This window comes from Typopeltis vanoorti, chromosome 21 (assembly GCF_054136105.1).
Source record: "Typopeltis vanoorti isolate ZY-2024b chromosome 21, IOZ_Tvanoo_1.0, whole genome shotgun sequence".
NCBI classification, from domain to species: Eukaryota; Metazoa; Arthropoda; class Arachnida; order Uropygi; family Thelyphonidae; genus Typopeltis; species Typopeltis vanoorti.
Window position 1 is genome coordinate 58,828,361 of NC_143569.1, and position 18,778 is coordinate 58,847,138.

The 18,778-nt window shown below is 35.3% G+C and overlaps 1 protein-coding gene across 1 annotated transcript in view; it reads right to left on the bottom strand.

Moving 5' to 3' along the window:
* Nucleotides 1-547: 547 nt before the first annotated feature.
* LOC150094884 (uncharacterized) overlaps nt 548-18,778 on the bottom strand; it is a 94,553-nt gene continuing 76,322 nt past the window's right edge. The window contains exon 5 of the transcript XR_016550153.1: nt 548-932. The gene's annotated coding sequence lies outside the window, so the exon portion shown is untranslated. The remainder of the gene's footprint in view (nt 933-18,778) is intronic.

An 18,778-nucleotide genomic window follows, 5' to 3' on the forward strand; every position in this document is an offset into this window, starting at 1 on the left:
AACATAGAGATACAGGTTTGAGTTGTCTTTTTTTATTGTTGTTTTGTTTATATGCATGTGTGTATAATTATGTGTAAGAAGATTTTCTGCTGCTGTTTATCTTGTAGCAACCACTTCCACAATTTCAGATTACTCAGGAATTGTACTAAAGTAGTGTATATTTTGAAGTTCAAGGACCAAAGTAGTCAGTCTGTTGATAATTTTGTGCATGTCAACAAGCTATGTTAATAAGCTAATGAACTGTTTTTAAACTTATTTTTAACCCACCTCAAGGATCCATAACTTAGACTATTTTGTGCATATTCTGAATATCCTAGGAAAAAGTTAGGATATTCAGAAAATATGAATTCAATAAGGGATCTACAGAAAACCACCATTCATTCCTTATATTCATTTTCTTTATTGCTTAAGGAATCATTTACAACCCCCCCTTTCTTTTCTCCTATATCCATTCCTTGCATCCTACATAGTAAGAAAGGAACAGATGATTTGCAACTCTGTGAGTGACATCACAACAGCTGGATATAATACGCAATGAGTAGTTCAGTAATGGCAAACAGAATACATTTATTAGAGTACACTCAAGATGAAGTTTCTTGTGCTATCAAATAGACACGATGTCTATTTCATGTAATCAGCAGAAAAATGTCTACAGATATTTTAATTTCAACAATGTATAGGAAGGTATGTACATCTTACTGATTCTTCCTGTTGCTGCTAAATAAAGAAATGTTTCCAATGGCGACTTTAACCCTGAAGTACTGTTAGTCTTAACGGCCTTGCCAGTCATCTATCAATTGTAAAACTACAGGTGTTGCTGCTACATTCTTTCTAAAACAGAATATTGTTTTGACAAAGAAAGTCTCATCAAGATCTGCCTCCTCCATCTCAGTTATCTCCTGGTCAGCGTCATCAGCAGCCTCCTTTTTCTCCTGTATCAATGACAGTTGTACACATCTTTTATTTCAATTTAAGTTAACTAAATTAACAATAAATGTCTTAAACAAACAAAATAATGTAAAGATTTCAAAAGAATGTCATTACATCACACATCATGTTAAATTTCAAGAGTATCACACATACTCTTGAAATTTAACAATATCACATTCCTTTCTAATATTTCATATTACTACAGAAAATTCGTACGGACTGTAGGAATGATATGCTATTAGCAAACAGTATTCTAGTAAATGTTTTAATATAGTACCGCACCTAGTGTAGTCTAGTTAGGACTTCCCCAGTAGTTTGTTATACTGGAGTTTGCTACAGTGAGAGCTGACTGTATTCTGCCACTGATGCCATCTGCTCATTCCTCTAATTCTTCTCACAAATCCTATGTCACTGGTCTCTGATCAACTGTTTTTTTAACTTATTTTTAACCCAACTAAAGGATCCATAAGTTAGAAATGGTTTGAACACTATCTTGTATATTGCAAGTGTAGTGTTTAATTTCTTTCATATTCCACATAAATTTATTAGAATGGTTTCCGACAGTACAACCTTCCCTTATTGTATTGTATTGCTGATTTCCATATTTAATAGACCATCATCATTAAAACTGTATCTCATCTACTGAAATATTTTACTTGTTCTACATGTTCATTACTGAGACTGCAAATGTTTTCCAAGTTCCTGTTTATTTTCATAGTTTTTATCTTTTACTGCCAATTTTCATGTCAATTTCTTTGCAGTTATTCAATTAATTTAAAGAATCCTGGAGACTTGCATACGATTTATTTAGGAGTATAATATCATCTCCAAGAAGTAGAGAGCTAAAGCAAAGTTCTCCAATTTTAATATAGAGTTTAATATCCTTTTCTACATAACATGATCCATACAGATGATGAATAACAGTGGAGTTAGTGGGCATCCTTATCTTACACCTGATTTTGCATCTAACCATATTTTTTTACCTCCTTCAGTAAGAGATAATTACTTAAGCATGTGATTAAAGGGACCAGGTCAACAGGATCAGAAGACGTATCCATAACCAAGGACAACATTGCCTCCAATTGGTGAAAATCACACAACTGGTGACAAGGCCACATTGCCTCCAATTAGTGAAAGTACAATCTCCCAAGTCAAGACCACACAGTCTTGACTCTTGGGATATTATACAACATGAGGAATATTCTGTCAAGAAGGGAATGTGGAACTATAAGGCAGATAATTATGACAAGCTTAGGAAGAAGCTTAAATCTGTGTTATAGCTTAAAACACTGCAGGGTAAGGATGTTAGTGGTATATGGGATATAGTTAAGGGTCATCTAGAGGAAGCAGTATTAATTTGTACATCTAGAGTAAGGAGGGCTAATCTGCAGAAAAAAACAAATGCTGTGGAGAGTATATAAAGAGAAAGTGACAGCAACTCATGAACAGTACAAGGCTCAGGCAACAAAGGTAACAAGCATAGAAAGGAAGATAAAATCAGGTTATGAGAAGAATTTAGCCAAGCAGGCCAAAGGAAATCCCAAAGAGTTCTTTCATTATGTGGCAAGTAAGAGGAAGAATGACTATGGGAGATTAACCTTAATGAGTGATGATGGTCGCAAGGAGACAAAAGCAGATAAAATAGTTGAGTTACTGAGTGACCACTTTTCAAGAGTATATCACCATAGTGAGTTTACTGCTTTAACCTATATGACAGACACTAATGTGGGAACAGGTGGATGAATTGGAAGTTTTTAGGATGCTGGCCTGGTTGGCCGAGTGGTTAGTGTACCCACTCTCCAGCCAAAAGGCTGCAGGTTCAAATCCCGACATGGGCATGGATGTTTGTGGTTGTCTGTGAAACTACTAGTAGTCGCAGTGGGCAGTAGATGCATTGGTGGATTGAGTGGCGGAGACAGAGAATTGTGCAGTGGACGTCCTCCCTCAATGAGTCTTTGTACTCCCTGGAGGTGTCACATAATAATAATAATATTCCAGAATCTCAATGTAAATACAGCTGTAGGATTAGATGGGATATCAAATAGGGTTTTGTGAGAATGTGTAAAAGAACTGACAATGCCTTTGACCAGGCTCTTTAATTTAAACCTTAAGTCTGGTAGAGTTCCAAGGGAGTGTTAACAGGGCAAAATAATTCCCTTGCATAAGGAAGGTTCTAAGACTGCAGCAGAAAATTACAGAAAAATCAGTATCTCAGACATGGTGGTTAAAGTACTAGAAAAATCTATAAAAAAGAGAATTCAAGAATGCAAGATAAAAATAAGTATGAGGGTCAACGTGGCTTTGTGAAGGGTCGGTCATGCCTAAATTTTTTATAATAGAGTAACAGCTGAGTTGGATAAAAGAAATGCTACATGACGATTTTGCTGGATTGCAAAGGCATTTGACAGAATACCACATGTAACTCTGTTACGCCAATTAGTACAAATGAGGATGGACATGACACTGGTTAAGTGTCATATCCATCCCCATTTGATAAGAGGATGGCTGCTGAAGAGATATCAAAAAGTGGTATATGGATAGGCAGAATCAAAGAGAAAACAGGTGACCAGTGGTGTGCCGCAAGATTCAGTGCTGGGACCACTGCTGTTTAATTTGTACACAAATGATATAGGAAATAACCTGAAAGGAAATATTCAGTTGTTTGCCAATGATGTGAAATTAGGTAGAGTAATAGTTAATCAACTATTACTCTACCTAATTTCGATGTGGACTGTTTGCAGGATGATTTAAATAGGCTGTCAGTGTGGGCAAAAGATAATGGATTTCAGTTTAATGTTGAGAAATGTAAAGTTATGTATTTTGGGATAAATAGATTACAAGCAGTGTACTCCAGGAAACAGATGAAGCTAGAGATTTAGGGATGGTGGTAGACAGAGAGTTAAAGTTTAGAGGACATATTGCTAAAGTTGCTAAGGTAGCCCATAAAATTACTTGGATATTGAATAACATAAATCAAAGATACTAAGAAATTATATACTTGGTTTAATTCTTTATCCAAGTGTAATCAAACAAAGTTTGTGCCTGAAGTATTTTCAGGACTGGAGCAACTCATGGTAATGGTGGTATGACTTCACATCACTTGCCTTAGTATCTCAAAATGCAAAGCACATCTCCTCGCAGACATGTATAATGCTATGCATTACGAGAAGGGTCACTAAACAGACCGGTTTTGACTTTATTGAGGTCTCTTCAGTGGGAGCCAGACCCACAGGTGATACTAAGGTTGAAGTAATGCAGAAGTCATTGAAGAACATATTAACAAGTAGAGATAAGACCTTGATATATCCACATCTGGATTACTGTGCTCAAGTCTTGTCTCCTGGTTTCTTGGGGATGGGGAAATGGTGGAGAGGATTCAGAGTGAAGTGACCAAAATGGTGAGTGGCATGTGAAATGTTTCCCTATGAGGACAGATTGAGGGTGTGTGGATTGCAGAAGTTGGTTGGTAGGAGAAAAAAAAAAGAAAGGATATGATAGAAATATTCAAGTTTCTTAAAAGGTTCTATAGGAGAGATGCAGGGGAAATGTTTCAGTACTTGGCTATAGGGACCAAAACAAGTGGTCATCCCTGGAAGTTGAATAAAGGTGGGGTTAGTAGAGGTGTTATAAAATCTCGCATGATAAGTTAATTTAGTTAATTTATCAAGCTCAGTTTTACAAGGATGTCAAATCAAAATAAGAAAGAAAATTCTATGCATAGTTTTGTTTTGGAAAAAAAAAAAAGAATTAACTACTTTGTGTAATGTATTCAATTTTATCCATGTAACTATAGTGTTTAAAAACAGCAGAAAGAGATTATGCCTAATTAGTATAGTGAGTCAGCAAAAGAAGAAAAAAAAAAAAGGATATTAAGCTGGCCAGATTAAAGAAGAAATAAGATAAGCACATCAAAAAAAAAAGGTCCACATCAACTTGCGAACATTTAGGCACCTAAAACAAAGACGTTCGGCAAAAGAGAACACACATGACGTCATCGTGCAGGAGGGTGATCGCGGACACTTCGGGAATCAAAACAAAGAACGAGGAGAATTTTTAAGGGGCTAATGAGGGAAAAAAAGGAGGAAAACGGGGAAGAGAAGAGGAACGAAGGATGAGATGACAGGAAGTTCTTGGTTGGAAGTTTTGTAGTTCAGACTTCGTGACCCTGAGAGTACACTCAAAGTTTATCATTGGAGTTTCGTCAACAGTCCTTTTTCCTAAAATTCTCCAGGCAATTCCCAAGGCACATCTGCTGATGTATCCTGCAGTATAACAGGCTGCGCTCCCCCACAATCTCAAGTGCAACAGACTGGGATCCGATAGGCATACATCGAAAGCGAAATCATAGTCTCCCCAATTACCTACTAGTGTAAACAACAGGCAGCCGCCAACCAAGGAAGAAGGAAGGATATCATTTGCTACTCGGGCCAGGACAACTGCAACGGTACATAACGTACTGAAACGTCCAAGTTAAAGAAAGAAGTATACAGATCAAAGCAAAGCCACGAGATATTCCAATGGAAACTTTGTTCATAGTGAAGGACTGTTTAAAAAACTATGAGTAACCACATCATATTGATATTATTAGATTATAAACAGTGGTGAGCTATGGAAATTTTCACAAAGGGCTCGCATCGTCAACCAAAAAAGGCCTAACTTAGCCCATATAATACTTATATTGACTTTGTAGAGCTGACAAATATGATCATTCCTGTAGGATATCAATCATTAATATTAGATCTTTTAAAAATTCCAAATTGAGAAGTCAGTTTAAAAAGCCCTTATTTATCTTTCAATGCAAAATGCTTGCATAAAGCTGGGTAATTTCTCCACCAAGCAAGAGCCGTTCATAAACTGCAAGCTTCCCATCGTAGTCCAAAAACACACACCGATCTTTAAAATTTTGATACCAAGGTCTTTTGCAATCGCATTTAATTCTCGTTGATTTTTTGGTGATTGATGATAAAAAGCATATAATTTATCCATAAATATTTCAAAATGATTTATTTAATTTTTTTATCAAATCGTCTGATGCTAAGTGGAAACGATGAGCTCAATGCCAAATCACAACATTGGGAAATTTTTGTAGAAGTCTGATTGCAACACCTGATTTGTTTCCTAACATTGCACTAGCTCCATCAAAACAAAATGCAATGAAATGATTTTTTTATATAGTTATAAGAAAATACATATTAATTTAAAGAAGGAATTATAGTAGCCTGTATATATTCCACGGTGGAATAATTCTAGTTCTACAAGATTATTAAACAAGAGGCTGTGAAATTTGAGAAAAATTTTACAAAGGGCTCGTGCGAGCCCCTTATAGCTCACCACTGATTCTAAATAAGTATATAACCTGTGGTGAGCTATAAGGGACTCGCGCGAGCCCTTTGTTAAACTTTTCTCAAATTTGTGAGCCCCTTGTTCATCTTGTTTAATAATCTTGTAAAACTAGAAAATACCACCGTGAATGTATACATGCTACAATAATTGCTACTTTCTTTAAATTCATATGGATTTTCTGATAACTATATAAAAATAATTTCATTGCATTTTGTTCTGATGGAGCTAGTGTAATGTTAGGAAACAAATCAGGTATTGCAATCAAACGTCTACAAAAATTTCCCAACGTTGTGATTTGGCATTGCATTCATCGTTTATACTTAGCATTAGATGACTCGATAAAAAATATTAAAGAAATAAATCATTTTGAAATATTTATGGATAAATTATATGCTTTCTATCATCAATCACCAAAAAATCAACAAGAATTAAATACGATTGCAAAAGACCTTGGTATCGAAATTTTAAAGATCGGCCATGTATTTTGACCATGATAGGCAGCTTGCAGTTTACGAACAGCTCTTGCTTTGTGGAGAAATTACCCAGCTTTATGCAAGCATTTTGCATCGAACGATATATATAAGGGCTTTTTAAACCGACTTCTCAATTTGAAATTTTTAAAAGATCTAGTATTAATGATTGATATTCTACAGGAATTATCATGTCTGTTATATTGTGACTCTACAAAGTCACAATATAAGTATTATAAGGGCTAAGGTAGGCCTTTTTTTTTTTTGGTTGATGATGCGAGCGCTTTGTTAAAATTTCCATAGCTCACCGCTGTATATAACTGTATGTATGTGTTAAGGAAGAGTCTGTCCTGATTCTGTAAAGTGCTGAGTAGTGTATTAGAGCTGCGTGTAGGCAGAAATGTATATGTTTTATTGTGCAATGTATTTTTCAGAAGTTAGTTAAGCTGGGAGAAACAGCTATTTTCCATTACTTGTCTAGTATGTAATTACAACTTTCTAGTTAAAATAAATGTTTTGTTGAACAAAATTCTCTTCTGATCATTGCCATTGCACTATCTTAAAAAAATTACGAACCTGTGTGTTAATTAGATATTGCCACAATCTGCTGTTAGGATAAGAGAAATTAGACTAGATATTCTTTTAATCCATTTTTCGATTCCTCACTCTCTATTGTTCAGTCTGACTGGTGCAATCATTAAATAAATACATTTGTCAGACTGAAAAGTGTGAGAAATTAAATAAGTCACAATCGTGTAGCCAGTGATAACTATATTTAAAGTCTGCTACACGTGCGATAGGAACAAAGGACAAGAGCAGGAAGAAAATGAAGAGAAGCAAATTATGATAGAGGAAAATAACACCGTAATGTAGATAAGCTTTATGAGACAGTGCAGTCGATCTAGTATAGAGGATTAAATATAAGGTGAGCAAGAGTTTTCTTTAAATTGGTGCAGTCTGAGAAATAATACCATCAAACTTTACAATTTTACTAGTGGCTAAGACAAAAGAAGAAATATTTCAGTGTGAGGACTAGATTTTTTGCTTGCAGAGTTGTGAATGAGTAGAGTGGGTTATCAGAGTCAGTTGTTTTGTCCGTTAATGGGTTCAAGGAGAAGAATGATAGACTGTCTGGATAATTTGGATCTCCTGCAATGAGTCTTTCAATTCCCATGGAGGTGTCCATATAATAATAATAAATAACTTTGCCATACAATTTTAGTTATGTACTATATATTCCAACAAACATCTGCACAAATTCATATGGAGAAAAGACAAGAAATAAGAAAAGTATCACTGGCTATGTTATTGGCGATAGCCATACCTTCACGCTGATTCAGGATACAAGAGTTGAAACAGGAACTGATTTTAGTTTTGAGCAGGATCAATAGTGACATGAATAGGAAGGGGGGGGGGGAGTACAGACAGACACAAGAGAGTAGTATATTGAAGTTCAATCAAGGTGAACAAGAGCGACTAGCAGAGTACCTCAGGGCTCTGTACTAGGACCACAACTCTATAATTTGTATTCTTTCTTTTAAGGTTACACGGTGATCAGCACTCGTGTTTGTAAATTTAGGGACAGAAAAACACACGTGTTGAACAGATTATTTTATTAATTACTAATAAAATAAAACTTGACGTTTCGACCCCTGTATTGAGGTCATCATCGGAAGAATACAAGTGTATATTTCTATAATTTGTATATTAATGATTTAGGGAATGATTTAAAGGGAGATATTTAGTTGTTTGATAATGATGCAAAACTGGAGAGGGCAACAGTTAATAAAGATGATGTAGATATCCTGAAGGATGACTTAAATAATTTGGCAGTATGGGTGACGGACAATGATTATCAATTTAATGTGAAATGACAGGCAATGCATTTTGAACCAAAAAGATTACATACTTTGTATGATATCTATGGTACTGATTGCAAGAAACTGAAAAGCTAGAGATTATTCGGGGTGATGGTGGATATAGAGTTTATGTTCAGAGTGCATACTGCAAAATTTGTTAAAATATGTCAAATGATCACTTGGATGTTGAAAAACATCCAAGGTGAACAAGATCTGCTGTATCTTGACAAGTAAAGATACGGAAGTTATCCTTCTTTATAAGGTTATGATTCAGCTGCATCTTGACTAATGCACATGGATTTGGTCACCTGGGTTTCTTGAGATTAGGTGGTGATGGTGGTGATGGAGGATTCAGAGATGAGTGACCAAACTAGTGATAGGTCTGTGGAATGCTTCCTGTGAAGGCAGATTGAAGGTATGTTTGGCTGCAGAGTTTATTTGATAGGGTGGAAGAGAGGCAACATGGTATAAATTTAATGAGATTTTATAAGATTGACATTAAAAGAAATTTTTAATGCATGATGAGTAGAAAGAAACAAGGAAACATCCAGTAAATTGTGTAAGAACATGGTTAGTAAGGATATATGGATTAGATTTTTTTTGCCTGGAGACTGGTACAGATTGCCAGAGGTAGTTGTGACCACCCCAGTGGTGAATTTAAGGAGATATATTGTAGCTATTGTGTCAATAATGAGTTAGCTTGTGTCTCCCATGATGTCTTTTGACTCCACAGTGATACTCATATAATAATACAATTGAATATAATATTGAAAAGTGTGTAAAAAAGTTGAGCAGCTTTTAGAGGTGAACTGTAGACTCAAATACACAAATATTATAAAATGCATAAAACTAACTAAACAAAAAAGTCATAGGAAGACTTCAGTAAAGAATGCTGCTTGGATCTTTCATTGGCTAACAATGTCTCTCTCCTTGATATGAGCCTAATCCCAGTATTCTGCTTTTTTATCTTGTGTGGTAACTTTAGTAGTAGTGATCTTTCCATTTTATTCTGGGTTGTCAGGGCCAGTTTTATCATTAGGCGAACCTAGGCAATCACCTAGAGATGCTAAGACTTCGAGGTGCCAGATTTTGCTACATAGTTCGGGGGAAAAATTACAACCTTCGAAAAAAATTAGTAAAACTTTGATCAATAATAAAAAACTGAAATAAGTCAAGCCATCCTGGTGCTCGCTGATGATCCTACATTACTTTCGCCTTTCTCTATTTCTTCCACTCCTCTGCTCTTTGTATACTTAACCTCAAGTGCAGAGATTTTTCCTTCTTCTGGTATCTGTCCCAAGATGAGTGGGGAAGTTCCAGGGTATCCCTCAAACTAACAATCAATGGTCGCGACTAATTGACTGAACTCACTTCTTATCTTCATTCTCTATAGACTTAATTCTGTTGATTTTTAGATTAAGCCCTGTTTTTGCAAGCTCTCTGAGGTCTGAGAAGTTGGGGATTACGTCATTCATTTTCTCACAGAATTGTCTTGTTAATTCAGTTCAGTTTATTCTAAATCAGTATAAGAATGCCGTGGGAATTTTCATAAAATTGCAGTGGCAGGGATTCTGATTGATAGTATTCATGAAATAAGACCTCCGCTTTACTTATCATCATCCCCACTCCGGCATTCTTCTACTGATTTCAGATTAGTTCCGTCAAGCTCTATCGTAGGTGACAGTTGAGTCCGATGGCTAATAGTTTTGGTACTTGTGTATCTAACATTCTTACAGCAGCTGAAGAACTTTTGTGGCCAAAATAGCCATTGTTCTCCATAGAGCAGTATTTCTGTAAGTAATACCTGTATAGGTGTACGTGTGCTTGTGTATGACAAAATATATATATAAAGACAATGTATAGGGCTGCCTAAATTTTCTTTGCCTAGGGGCATCAGATACTCTTGAACCAGCCCTGTGGGATGTCCATACCTAAAAATGAAATATGACATTACGATTAGTGTTTAAGGCATTGGTACAGAAATCGTAACCTTGGGATATTCAAGTACTGCAAGGCTTGTCAAATGAAAAGAAGAATGGAGTGTGTCATGATCAGAAAAATAATGGATATAATTTGAGATTGAGAGAAGGTTATTTACTGTAGATGGATGGACAAATAAAAATTTTTGAAAAGGAAAAAACTTGTTAGATTGGTTTTGAAGACTTGTAGATTGTACTACAGAAATATATGTAATGAGCAAATTGTTTCCAAGTGACAACAATAGAAAGAAAGAATAAAGGGAAGAAAAGTTTGTTTTCTGAGTTTGGAATTGAAGAAACAAAATAGGTACTGCAGTGTTTTAGCACATAACTGTTATTAGCATAATGTAACAACTGCTGCTTGTCCTCAAAATGAATCGTTTCAAAATTTGTAATTGGTATTCCGAGAGGAGACCTCCACATAGCCTTTAAAGTATTGCAGAGAACCGACCAGGGCTTCTGACCTAATGTCCAATCCTCACCTTCTCGTGGTGCACCTTTTGGGTATCTACCTGGATACTGAATGAACGAGGATGGGCTGGCAATTTGGGATTTAGCCGACCAAATTATATTCTTATTGGTTAAACCAAAATAAAAAATGATGGTACAACATGACAAAATTTCATGCCAACTGGGGCGTCGCCCGGTTAAACAAGCCCCCCGCCCCCACGTTGTTTTCGCCAGGGAACCAGGGCAAACAGCGAAAAGTCAGCTACTGGAAAAAATCTGAAAACACACCCCAACTCAACATCACCAGAGTTAAAGATCAGTACTATCAACATAAGAAGCCTGAATGGCAAAGAAATGGAGCTACCTGAGGAATTAGATAAGTACCAGATTGACATAATAGGGGTGATTGAAACAAACAAAAACTGGTGAGATCTTTCTGAGCAATAAATACAAAATGTTATATTCAGGCAATGACAATCAAGGAAAAGAAGGAGTAGCCATAGTATTCAAAACAAAATACGAGGCTAATCTTCTTGAATGGCAGGCTGTCTCAAGTAGAGTGATGTGGGCAAATATGAGAATGGGGAACTGGACAATGAGACTTATTTGTGCCTATGATCCCACAGAAGGTTCTACTAAGGTAGAAGTGAAGGAATTTTTTGATGCTTTAGAAAAAGCAACTGACACAATGAAAAAGGAAAAGTTGGTCCTTGTTGGGGATCTGAATAGCAGAGTAGGAAATGATTGTCAGACATACAAAAATATTTTGGGAAAATTTGGAGAAAAGAGCAAAGCTAATAATAATGGCAAATACCTGTTGGATTTCTGCTCAGGACATGGACTGGTTATTACTAACCCCATGTTCCAACATAAAAATGTGCACAAATTCACATGGAGAGAAGATGCAAGGAATAAGAAAAGTCTCATTGACTATGTTATTGTTGATAGTGATGTTTTCTCCCTGGTGCAGGACACCAAAGTGTACAGAGGATTTGAAATTGGAAGCAATCACTTTTTAGTCTTTAGCACGATAAAACTGAATTTCATATCGAAAAGAATAACATGTAAGAAAGTTTTAAAGTGAATAAAGCGAATATTAGTCTACAGTTCACATCTGAGAGCAGCTCTCAGATGTGAACTGTAGACTAAAATACACAAAGATTATTGAAGAAAAAATGAAAGAGTTTGAGAACAGGAATCAAACCTTAGAGATTCAGTGGCAAGCCTTGAAGAAAACCCTGATTGATTCAGCCAGAGAGGCATGTGGTGAGGTTGTCTGCAAGGATAGAAAAATCAGGACTCCATGGTGGACACAGGAAGTTAAAGAGGCAGTGAAGGAAAAGAAGAAATCATATCAAAAGTTCCTGGCAAATAAGTCAGCTTTTGCTCTTAGAGAATACAGAGACAAAAGGTTAAAATCGTAACACTGTGTAAAACTAGCTAAACAAAAGTCATGGGAGAACTTTGGCAAGAACATAGAAAATAAATATCAAGAAGGTGGTAAGATATTCTGGAGGTTGTTGAAGAAGCTTAGAAATGGAGGTAAGAGTGCTGTAAAAGGAGTTAGAGATGATAAAGGTGACATGAAAACAGGAGAAAAAGATATCCTTGAAGTATGGAGTAATTACTTCAAAAAATTGCAAAATGAAACAAGCAGTGATAGCACAGTGGTAAAAAACATTTAACAGGCATATAGTCAAGAATACATATCCATACTTGAAGTAGAAAAAGCCATCAAAGGCTTAAAATGTGGAAAGGCAGCAGGAGTAGATGATATTCGACCAGAAATGCTGATGTATGGTGGTATAAAAGTCTTGCAGTGGCTGTACTGCATAGTTCAGAAAGCCTGGACAGAGGGATGAATTTCTCATGATTGGAGTAGGGCTCTAATAATGCCAATATATAAAAAGGGAAATAAAACTGAATGTGAGAATTACAGAGGTATTTCCCTACTAAGTGTTCCTGGCAAGATCTATGCAAGTATACTTGAGAAACGGTTGAGAAGAAAAGCTTGGTGAAGAACAAGCTGGATTCAGGCTAAATACAGGCTGTCAGGATCAGATGTTCACTTTACAACAAATAGTCGAATTTGTTGTAAAGTGAATATAACAAAGATCTGCATTTAAGTTTTGTCAATCTGGAAAAGGCATATGACAAGGTGCGAAGAAACAATCTATTCAATATGCTACAGTTATATGATGTCAATGGGGCATTATATCAAGCAATACTTAGTCTGTATTTGAGTTGTAAGTCAGCAGTTAGAACTGCAGTACAGGGAGATGGTTTAATGTTAAATCTGGTGCAAGACAAGGATGTACATTATCCCCTCTGTTATTCATTATCTATATGGATCACATTATGAAGGAAAGTGGTATTAAACATGATATCAAAATTGGAGATGTTAATGTCAGCTCTTTGCTTTATGTGGACGATGTTATACTTCTAAATAAATCTACTACAAGTTTGCAAGATTCCCTGACTAAATTGAATAACTGTTGTAATAGATATGGTATGAAGGTCAGCATTACAAAGACAAAGACAATGAAAATAGGTAGAATTGTTGAAAATGTCAACTGTGTTGTGAATTTCAGCTACTTAGGCACGATTTTTAGTGAAGATGGTAAATTAAATATGGAAATAGACAACAGAATCAACAAAGCTGGTATGGTAGGAAGTCAACTGAATAAATTCATATGGAATAAGAGAGAAATAAGAGAGGAACACTAATTTAGCTGTATACAAGACAGTGTTCAAACCTTATGGATCTGAGAGCTAGGCCAGAAGTAAAACACTTGAAGTAAAACAGAGTTCTGAGAAAGATTAGAGGTGTGAACAGATGGCATCAATGACAATATCATATTAAAAATGAGGATATTAGGAAAGAACTTGACATTGTCGGCATCCAGGAATGCATTAGGAGAGCTAATCTCAGGTGGTATGGTCACTTAAACAGAATGGGCGAGGAAAGATGAGCAAAACAAGCGTTCTCTGCCAGGAAAACGACCCAGAGGAAGACAAAGATATAGGTGGATTGATACGGTACAATGTGCCTTAGACGATAGAAATATAAGATCTGATAATGATAATATTGGAGTCTTGACAAGTAATAGACTGATTTAGAGGAAAATTGTAGATAGGAAGTTAGTAATGGTGTAAATTTTTCATGTAGTACTATCATATCCTGTACACCCCTTGAGGGTACATGTCAGGAATTTGATGATGATGTATTTCACTTTTTAACTATAGCTATAAACTTTTTGTTTTTTAGAAAAACTTTTTTTTTAGAAAAAAAAAAAAATCAAAGTTTCTAGACCTACGTGGGAAAGGAGCATCAAGTTCATTAGATGAGAGTGGCACCAAGATCGCAGTGACATTAACTTGCAGTTACCATAAGTCACTCATCAACTTACTACCAGTGCCAAAATATTGTATTTCTCTTAAACATAATAATAATAATAATAAATAAATAAATAAAAAATAATAATTCTTACATTTTTTTTACTGTGTCACTGTAGCTATGAAAACTCTTTTAGTTAAGGAAAGTGAATCAAATTATTGTAGCTGGGGTATGAATATTTTATTTATTCATACACCAGCTATATTTTTTTTATGCCACCTATAGGATAACCTACCACAAATTATCTCACATGCAGGCTCCTAAAGAAAAGTTTTATGCCTATAAAAGGGTAAGAGTGGCTTACAGTAAGTGTGCTGATATTGGTGCAATCTTGATGTTGCTCACTTCTAATAAGCTGGACACTTGATACTTATGTGGGTCTAGAAACTTCAGACTTGTAAAATAAACATGCAAGCTCTGAAAACATGTCAGTACAACTCCAATATATCAATTTCTAATTATTTTATTACTTCTTGTATTACTTCCCTCATTTTATTCTCTTGTAAAAAAATATTTAGTTTGATTTTTTTATACCTACTCTGTATTACAAGCTTCCCATTACTCCATTTGAAATATCTGTTATTAATCATCTTGTAATAGTATGCAACAAAGTTCAATACCGCAAATATGGATAATTCTTAATTGAATCTAATTTCATTCTTCTAAGGCACTTCTGGACTGAATCTATCCACCTAGATCTTGATCTTCATCTGGGTCTCTTTCCTGCCATCTTGTCATCAAACACCTGTTTTACTAACCTTTCTTCTCCCGTTCTGTTTAAGTAGCTGTACTACTTTAAATTAGCTCAAATCACACATTCTTAAAGGCTAAGATTTTGTCAAGATACTTTCTAATATCTTCACTTTTAATGTGATTCTGCCATTGATGCTACCTGTTCAGCACCCTAATTTTTCTCAGAACTCACATCTGTGGTCTCTAATCTTTGATCAAGTGCTTTATTTCTAACCCAACTCTCAGCTTCATAACTTAAAATTGGTTTGAACACTGTCTTGTATACTGCTAGTTTGGTGTTTTGGCTAATTTCTCTCTTAATTCATTTAAATTTATTCAAACAGCTATTCAAAATACAAGCTTTGATCATTCTGTTGTCTATTTCCAGATTTAATTTGCCATCTTCACTAAAAATTGTGCCTAAACAGTTGAAATATTTTCCTACTTCTATAAGATGCAGCTGAAGTTTCAAAGATGATGAACTATTTTCATAGTTTTGGACCTTTTTTATTGCCGATTTTTGCCAAATTTGTTACAGATGTTATTCAGTTTACTTAGAGAATCCTGGAGACCTGTACTGGATGTATTTAGAAGTACATCATCATCTGCACAAAGCAGAGAGCTAAGTTTGATATCTCCGATTCTAATATCAGGTTTAATACCACTTTCTTTCATAATGCAATCCATATAGATGATCAATAAGAGTGGAGATAATGTGCATCCCTGTCTTACCTCTGATTTTACATTAAACCATCTTCCTGTTATCCCTTCAATCCTAACTGGTGAATCAGAACTTAAATATAGACTATGTATTGCTTTGAATGGGGTGCTTAAGGATCAAAGTTGTATAACTGAGAGGAGACCTCCACATAGTCTTTAAAGGAATGCAGACAACCGACCAGGGCTTCTGACCTAATGTCCAATCCCAATCTTCTCATGGTGCACCCTATTGGGTATCTACCTGGATACTACATGAATGAGGATGGGCTGACAATTTGGGATTTAGCTGACCAAATTGTATTCTTATTGACTTAAACCAAAATGCAAAATGATGGTACAACATGACAAAATTTCATGTCGGCATGAAATTTTGTCATGTTGTACCATCATGTCATGTCATGTCAGGAAAAAGTCATTTTTCTTGCAAACTAATTGTTTAGAAAATGTTCAGTAACAATGCAGAACGTTATTCATGATACAGACAACATATGGAAGGGATCCTTGAAAGGTAATAATTATTTTCTTGCAATTTAGAACATTTAATGTAAGTGTACATCCTGATTCATTGTACAGATAGTGATTTATCTGTAGAGAAGACATTTCATTCTACCAAATTTTGTCACAATAAGTCTACTCCAATCAAAATTAAAAATTTCATTAAATTTCATCCAGCCAGAGCGAAATTGCTAATATCATTTAGGAACTTCTTTATGGAAATGTCATGATAAAAGTGATCCATTAGGAACTAAAACTGAACCATGCAGACAGCTTCTTGTACTGAAAACTTCTGCGAATTATTGTAATACATGATTTCAACACTTTTCTTTGATGCCCCAAATATAACTGAACTGAAAACTGGAACAGTTCAACATTTTTTTTTGTAAAGTTTCAAATACGGAATCCAAGTAAAATTTGTTCATTAATAAATGTACGAGGCGCATAATTTTTATCAGTCGTCTTCAACTGAACGTAAGTTAGTAGGCCTAATACCGAGATGACTAGGCTTTTTCTCCTGGAAATAGGCAAATCAGTCCCATGAACACATATATATATACAGACATGAACTACTTATCGGACAAGAAAGACCATAAGAATCCATATTGTTCTGTAATTATTCCTTAGTAAAGCAGCATTGCTATACCAACAATCATTATATTGAGGAGGATGAGGGAAAATAGTATTAATCATCAATATTACTACTACTACTACTAATAATAATAATAAATTGATTCTTTGATGTAAATATTTTTCACAATATAATAATAAAATATACAGGAATTCAGAGTAAAAATATTGGAAAAACTTGAATAAAAAGATCATTCCTGAAGATTTTTCAATCATGTTTCACTTATTTACTCCTGTTTCTGTTATTCCTCAACGACAGGAGGTGCCACATGCACTTATCTCCCGAATAACCTCGAAAGCAAGTAACTGCAGTTAATAAGGGGAGGAATAGGCTAAGAATACTAATGAGCATATGCATGAGTATATTTCTGGGTTTTGAGGAGGTGATTGGTGCAGTTTGTTAAAAAAAAAAATAAAAGGTTAAAATATTCTCTGAGAAAGGAAAATAATAAAATAAGGAATGATGAATAAAGAGTCGTAAAAAACAAACCTGTAAACCTTTTAGAAGCATACTCATCTGGTGTTATATTTAGATGAGCAGTGGTTGGAAGTCTTATTCGACTTTTGAAGGATGCCAGTGGTCAGCAGATCACAGTTAGAAAACACAGTGCTGAAGGAAATTGGAATTGGATTGAATTGTTTTGAATTAAGGCCGAAGCAACTGGCCTTAAATCACTGCGTGTGTTTTCCTATTCGGTTCGCTTGTTTTTCAGCAAGAAAAAAAACCAAGTTTCAGAGAGAAAAAACTTTCCATCCTCGTATGAGACAAGCTAACTCACCTTCAGGTTAAACACCCTGATAAAGGCTCATGGCATTCTTGATAAATGTATGATGCTGAAGTCCTTTTCAGCAGTTTCATTAAATGAGCTGTAGAATTTTTCTCTTCTCGGTTTCTGGAGTTTTGTAGAAAATAAGTTTAGGATGGAGGACTTTTTTTATACATTCACACCAAGGTTTTTTTGTAGTCTTCCATTTTCTAGAGATGAGATGTTTCTTAAAGTTGATTTTTCTGTTTTGGAATTTTCGAGTTGGTTTGAAAAAATGGCTCAACAATGCGATCATGCATGATCACATTGTTGAGCCATTTTTTGATGCCCCTACAAATTCCCCAGATTGAGAATTTGTAGGGTCTCATTTTCAAACATGATGGAGCAACCCCACATTATGGCGACTGCGCATATCCCACTGCTTGTGGCCACCGTGCAGTCCCGATTTGATTCCAATGGATTTCTTCTTTTGTGTATATTGATGTTTGTGTATAAATAATTAAGTAAAAGAGTTATTTTCCCAAATGATTAATTTTTCCAATTTCTATATATGGCTATGTTCGTGTCCAGACAATTCATCGTGGGGACAATTCATCACGAGGAAAAATCATCACAGAAAAATTCATTTCGCGAACTATTGATTGCAGAAAAAATTCGCTGAAAATGTTATTCGCTAGAAAATTGAAATGATATTGCATTGATACCAATATGAAAAGTAAATGCAGTCAAGATAAATTTCACAAAAGTTGGTGCCCTCCCTCAATGAGTCTTTGGGCTCCCTGGAGATGTCAAATAATAATAATAATTTTATTATGTTTCTATGTATTAGTTCGCGCAGTTAGCCGAGTAGCTGGTGCTTCGCAACCATATGCCTGGGAAAGGAGTGTCCTGGGTTCGATTCCCGTCACTGACGTGAAAAGCTTACAATCTTTCTCAGACATAGCCAAATTAGCCGGTCCTGGACGAGGACTGTAGGGTTTTCTCTCTAGTTTATGTTGGGTTTTTC